This window comes from Silene latifolia, chromosome 9, assembly GCF_048544455.1.
Source record: "Silene latifolia isolate original U9 population chromosome 9, ASM4854445v1, whole genome shotgun sequence".
In the NCBI taxonomy this organism is placed as follows: Eukaryota; Viridiplantae; Streptophyta; class Magnoliopsida; order Caryophyllales; family Caryophyllaceae; genus Silene; species Silene latifolia.
The window spans coordinates 92,158,301-92,165,616 of record NC_133534.1 but is presented as its reverse complement, the minus strand read 5'-3'; positions in this window follow the sequence as shown (position 1 = coordinate 92,165,616).

The following is a 7,316-nucleotide window of genomic DNA, read 5'->3' as shown; positions in this document are numbered from 1 at the left end:
AAAACTTATTTGACAACGGTTGTTGTTTAACAACCGTTGTCAATACCATCCATACTATAAACCACGCAAACACAAGTCTGCTACAGCCACGAAACACAAACCTTAATACACAAACACAAACACATACAGCAGACAAACACAAACACAAAATACACACTTTCTCTCTTTCTCATCGTCTCTTTCTCTCTTTCTCATCGTCGCTTTATCTTCTCGCCGTCACTGTTGATTTCGTCGTCTAATTATCAGGTAAATCTCGCCGTCACTGTTGGTTTCATCGTCTTTCATCGTCATTATTTTCTTTTTCTAATTATTTCATTTGTATGTGTATGTGTTTTTATCGACCATTATATTATTTCTTTAAGTATTATTCGCTTAATTAGCTAGTAAAACAAATTAAATAAACTAAAACAAAGAAGAAGCAAGATGATAGAGAGGAATGCATGATAATAAAAATGCAATTCTTATATTTTCATAGAGGGTCTTATTCTCCTCTATGATATCCGTCCTCTCCTCCTTGGCTATTTGGAGGTTCCGTTCAGCAGTTGTTATATCGTCATATAGCTGCAACTGCTTCTACTCTGTCAAGCCATCTTCTTTGGCGTCCTTCAGTATGGATCGAGCATCCGCAAGGTAGCTCCTGAAACTTTCCTCAATGTGGAGCAACCGGCGGATGAAACTGTTGTTGTTCTCGATCATAGTTAGAGTCTTAAGGATGATATCATTCATTTTGTTGGAGTTTGGAGTTTGTTTTGAAAGATTAAGTAGGTTTATTTAGAGTTTGTTTTAGCAGTTAGGGTTTGGAGATGTATAGTGAGATAATGAAATGTTAGTTGAGATAATGCATGTATTTATACTAAGCAATGTGTGGTTTGAGTTGTTTTTAAATTAATATATATGTTAGGAAGTTGTGCCATAATCATCATCATATCTCTCTCTGCTACTTCAAATCTTATTAATAACCCTTCTCATTCCATATTGTCCGTTCATATGCACAAGGATGGCAGTAATAATGCATGCATCGGAATTATAACGGGCCGTAAATATGCATGCATCTAGTAATATTTAATTTTTTTTAAAATTTTTTAAGAACTAACAACAACGATTATTTATAAACAACCCGTTGTCTTTAGTTATAACAACGGTTTTGTATATTACAACCCGTTGTTATAACTTTCCCCCAAAATTGAGTCACATTTTCCACAACGGGTTTTTGTACTTAAAACCATTATTAATAGTTTTAACAACGGGTTCCTTAATAAAACCAACCGTTTTTAAAACCTTTTACAACGGACGCTTTAACAACGTCCGCTTTTTTATATAACAATGGTTTTTAACCGTTGTTATAGCATGTATCTGTAGTAGTGGATATATATATTATGTATCACACGCTCTACACAAAAATATCACGATTTTTTTTATGAATAATTTTTTTTAATGTCTAAGATGTGATATTGTTTAGTATAACCTGTGATATTGTATTTGAGTCTGTGAGTCCAGTAAAAGAGTATCACAAGTTATACAAAATAATATCACACCTTACAATGAACAATACCACTGGTTGTACTAAACAGTATCACAGGTTATACTAAACAATATCACACCACTGAACCTAACTCCGCCTTTCACCATCTTCATTGTCAGTCATGTTGTTCACCATTGTAATCTGCCAGTTTTTGTGTCTCCTCTGCTACATAGCTCAACCCCATTAGAGAATAGAGAGAGATAAGAAGACAAGAGGATTATCATAGTATATACTAACTAATGTATTTATATGATATGCATAAATATAAAAACAAAATACAAAAATAACCTTGAATTTGTAGTCTTGAGAGGTGAATATTTCAACTAGGCAAGAATTGTTCAAAAGAGAGGGAAAAAAAGGGTGTGAAATATTTAATAAGTGGGAAAACGGCCCGAACATGGAACAAAGTATTCCTGGTAACGTGTTTAGTGCCGCTTTTGTGGACCCTTTCTTGTTCTGGTTGCCGTATGTGGACAAGGCTGTTGTATGCATAGTCGACGATAGTGTAAAGGTGAAGTTGTTGCTGACAGTAATGAGATTAGTAGCTGATGTCTTGTACGCAGTTCAGATTTTTGTCAAATTTCGCACAGCTTATGGTGTGCCTTCATCCTCAACATCTTCGTTAGGTAGGGGTATTCTTGTCTTTCGCCCTTTGCAGAATGGCTTTTTCGTTTATCTCGATGTTGCTCTTCATGTTCCTCAGGTATCAAACTTTTGCGATTGTTATATTTTGAAGTAGCGGTCAATCGATATAATTATCCCCGCCATAGATCTGAAAAAACACTACTATATTGTTATTCAATTTGTGATATTCTTGTGTACCGCGTGTGATACATAAGTGGACTCATGAGACTCAAAAATATAGGTGGACTCACCGGATCTTGCCTATATATATATATATATATATATATATATATATATATATATATAGAGAAGAGATCAACTAAGGTCCACATTTATTTTGAGTCCATAAGTTCTATTATGAGCCATTGGATGGAGGGAAATGGAGGGATGAGATCAACCCCAAAAAGTGTGTTTATAAAGCTAATCTCACCATCTCTCTCCTCCTTCACTAATTCACTCTAATTAATCACTAATTTACTTTATAATTCTTTTCCACTCATCCATTTCTCTTTCATCTTACACATTTCATTTCTCTCTTCTCTCAAACTCTAAAAAAAAACCCAAATAAATAAAAAAAAACCCAAAAATCCAAATAAATAAAAAACCCAAAAATCCAAATAAATCAAAAAACTCAAATAAATCATTCATTCCTCTCTTCCTCATTCACCACCACCCACCACCACCCACCCGACACCAAATAACCACCCACCACCCCCGCCGCCCACCCCACCGCCGACTTTTTTTTTTTTTTTTTTTTTTTTTTAACTCGTTTTTTTTTTTTCGTTTTGTATTAATTTGTATGTTTTTAGTTGTTTTTTCCATTTATTATTTTTTTTGTCTTTTATTTTATTTTAGTTGTCTTTTATTTTGTTAGTTATCATTTTTTAGTCATTTTCTTAAATCAAATAACAATAAAAAAAATGTATAACTCTAGTCATACAATGTATAACTCTAGTCACAGTTTGTATAACTCTAGTCATACAATGTATAACTCTAGTCACTTTGGTTCATTTTTGTATAACTTTAGTCCAATTTTTGTATAACTTTAGTCCATAGTTGTATAACTTTAGTCCATAATTGTATAACTTTAGTCCATTTTTGTATAACTCTAGTCCTTCATATGTATAACTTTAGTCCATATTTGTAAAACTTTAGTCCAAAATTGTATAACTTTAGTCATATAATGTATAACTCTATGCATATGATGTATAACTCTAGGCATATAATGTATAACTCTAGGCATTTAATGTATAACTCTAGTCACAGTATTTATAATTCTAGTCAAAAGATGTAAAACTCTAGTCACAATCTATATAACTCTAGACATACAATGTATAACTCTAGGCATTTAATGTATAACTCTAGTCAAAAAAAAAATAACAACAAAAAAACAAAAAAAATAATATGAAAAATCTAAAACAAATCTAAAAATCTAAGGTCCATTATATATTTGAGTCCATATTTTTGTATAACTTTAGTCCATAGTTGTATAACTTTAGTCCATTTTTGTATAACTCTAGTCCTTCATATGTATAACTTTAGTCCATATTTGTAAAACTTTAGTCCAAAATTGTATAACTTTAGTCATATAATGTATAACTTTAGTCCAAAATTGTATAACTCTAGGCATTTAATGTATAACTCTAGTCACAGTATTTATAATTCTAGTCAAAAGATGTAAAACTCTAGTCACAATCTGTATAACTCTAGACATACAATGTATAACTCTAGGCATTTGATGTATAACTCCATAAGAGTATAACTTCAGTCATAAAATGTATAACTCTAGTCATACAATGTATAACTCTAGTCACAGTTTGTATAACTCTAGTCATACAATGTATAACTCTAGTCACTTTGGTTCATTTTTGTATAACTTTAGTCCAATTTTTGTATAACTTTAGTCCATAGTTGTATAACTTTAGTCCATAATTGTATAACTTTAGTCCATTTTTGTATAACTCTAGTCCTTCATATGTATAACTTTAGTCCATATTTGTACAACTTTAGTCCAAAATTGTATAACTTTAGCCATATAATGTATAACTCTATCCATATGATGTATAACTCTAGGCATATAATGTATAACTCTAGGCATTTAATGTATAACTCTAGTCACAGTATTTATAATTCTAGTCAAAAGATGTAAAACTCTAGTCACAATCTGTATAACTCTAGACATAGAATGTATAACTCTAGGCATTTGATGTATAACTCTAGTCAAAAAAAAAAATAACAACAAAAAAACAAAAAAAATAATATGAAAAATCTTAAACAAATCTAAAAATCTAAGGTCCATTATATATTTGAGTCCATATTTTTGTATAACTTTAGTCCATAGTTGTATAACTTTAGTCCAATTTTGTATAACTCTAGTCCTTCATATGTATAACTTTAGTCCATATTTGTAAAACTTTAGATCAAAATTGTATAACTTTAGTCATATAATGTATAACTCTATGCATATGTTGTATAACTCTAGGCATATAATGTATAACTCTAGGCATTTAATGTATAACTCTAGTCACAGTATTTATAATTCTAGTCAAAAGATGTAAAACTCTAGTCACAACCTGTATAACTCTAGACATACAATGTATAACTCTATGCATTTGATGTATAACTCTAGTCAAAAAAAAAAAAAAAAAACAACAAAAAAACAAAAAAAATAATATGAAAAATCTAAAACAAATCTAAAAATCTAAAAACTAGATCTAAATAAATAACAACATAATAAGTAAATAACAAAAAAAAAAAAAAAAAAAAAAAAAAAAAATCAACAACCCAACCCAACCCGAAATCTGAAATAAACCAAATAACAATAAAAAAAAACCAAATAACAAAACCATATTTAAATATCGTGTGTATAACTCTAATGCACATAGTGTATAACTTTAATAGACAAGATGTATAACTTTAGTCCAAAAAAATCAAATAACAATAACAACCAAATAAAAAAATTAAATAATAACAAAAACAAAAAAACCCATAATAACAAAAACAAAAAACCAAATACAATAATAAAACCAAAAAACCAAATAACAATAACAATAACAAAAAACCAAATAACAATAATAAAACCAAATAACAATAATAAAAAACAATAAACAAAACAAAAACTAGAGCCATACACAGGAACAAATCAAAACAAAGACCCTCAATGCAATAATTTTTTTAAAAAAAATTAGATCTGAAATAAAAACAAATCTAAAGAAAAAAGGAGACGGAGGGTTGTCGATATTTAAGAGGAGAACAATAAAAAAATGTAAATTAAAAATTAAAAAAACCCATCACAAATCTGAAAATAACACCACCACCAACAACACCTCGCACTAACCCCACCATCAGCCACCATACGACCTCTCCTATTGACCCACCGCCTTCTCGCGCCTACAACCGCCTCCTAACGCGCACCACAGACCAACATTACTACCCCACGCCTACAACTAACGCCCCAAAATTAATGTAGATCTCGTAAAAAAAAAAAAAAAAATTTAAAACCCCGTTGGACCGAGGAGGAGGCGGCGGAAGGCGGTGGTGGTGTTTGGTGTCGTTGATGTCATGCGGTGGTGGTGTGGACGTCGGTGTTGCGGCCGGGAGGTGGTGTGGACGTCGCTCTTCTACCGTGGCGGGGACTTGGCGAACCGAGTTGGAGGTCGTGGTGGTTGTTATATGGTGATAGTGGTGTGGTGGTGACGGTCGGCGTGCGTGGTGGGGAGTAGTGGTGGAAGGGTGGTTGGTTATGGTGGTGTGGTGGTGACGGTCGGCGTGCGTGGTAACCGGGTTGGAGGTGGTTGGGTTTTATTTTTGTTTGGATTTTTTTCTAGGTTTTCTTTTTGTTTGGTTTTTTTTTTGTTTATGAAATGAGAGAAGTGAGATAGAGAGAGGGAGAGTGGTTATGATAATGAGAGGAGAGGAATGATTAGTGAGGGGGAGTAATTGAGTTGAGGAGGAAATTAGAGAAATAAGCATTTTGTTTAGTGAGATTAGTTTGTAGCCCTTCATTTTGATTGAATCTCATCCCTTCATCCACTCTATCCAAAGGCTCATATAAGGACTTAGGGCCTTATAAGGTATGAAGGCCTTATAAGAACCCTTCTCTCTCTCTATATATATATATATATATATATATATATATATATATAATTAGGATCCTCTGTGATCTAAGAGTTTGGTGCGAACCGTACGAACTTTTTAAGAACCAATAGATAGACTGAATGAATGGCTGTGATTACATTTTCATTAATAATAACTACCCCTTCACATATCGTGTCATATAGTCATATCTCACCATCAACAGTAGAATCTTACTGTCGGTGGACCTACATCACCGGAGCACCGGTGCAGCACCGTCGTGATCACTGGAGCACCATCGTCATTACTGGAGCACCGGCACCAACTTCACCTTCTATCTCTTTACCTCTCCATTTCTTGAACCGCTATTGCTCCGGTCACCACATACCTTCTCCGATGACTCAGTTTCCGACAACTTCGCCAGAGGTTTTATTTTTTTAATTTCTTGTTTGTTTGTTGTAGATCTAGTTTTAGATATCGATTTTCTATAAATAAACGTGGATTTGCATATGGTTGGAATTGTCGTGTGTTTGTGAATACTGGAAGGGAGGGTGGTCCGCAGTGGTTTGCTGGAGTTTGGTTGAAGAGGGTGGCTGGTGTTTGTAAACGCGATGGAGGAGAAAAACTGGTTGGAGTAAAACATAGCGGTGGATCAGGAATGAAATTGAAACGTGATAGAGGAGGGTTGCCGGAGAAGTGACGGGGGATGGCTGGAGTTTGTAAACACCATCGTCGAAGTGTTTTAGGCTGGTGGAATCGGATTAAGGCGTCGTCCCATGGTTATGAGGAGTGTGGTGGTAGTGAGACGATCACGAATGGTGGGGAGGTATATGGTGGCAATCGTGTTGGTGTTGGTGGTGGTGGTGTTTGTGGCGGTGGTGGTGGTGGGGCAGTGGTGATAGTTGGTGTAGTGGATATGCAAAATACGACCGTAGATGCATTTGGTATTACTACTGGATACACATGTATCTAGTGGTAATACCAAATGTATCCTATAGTAATAGTAAGTGTATATATATATATATATATATATATATATATATATATATATATATATATATATATATATATATATATATATATATATATATATATA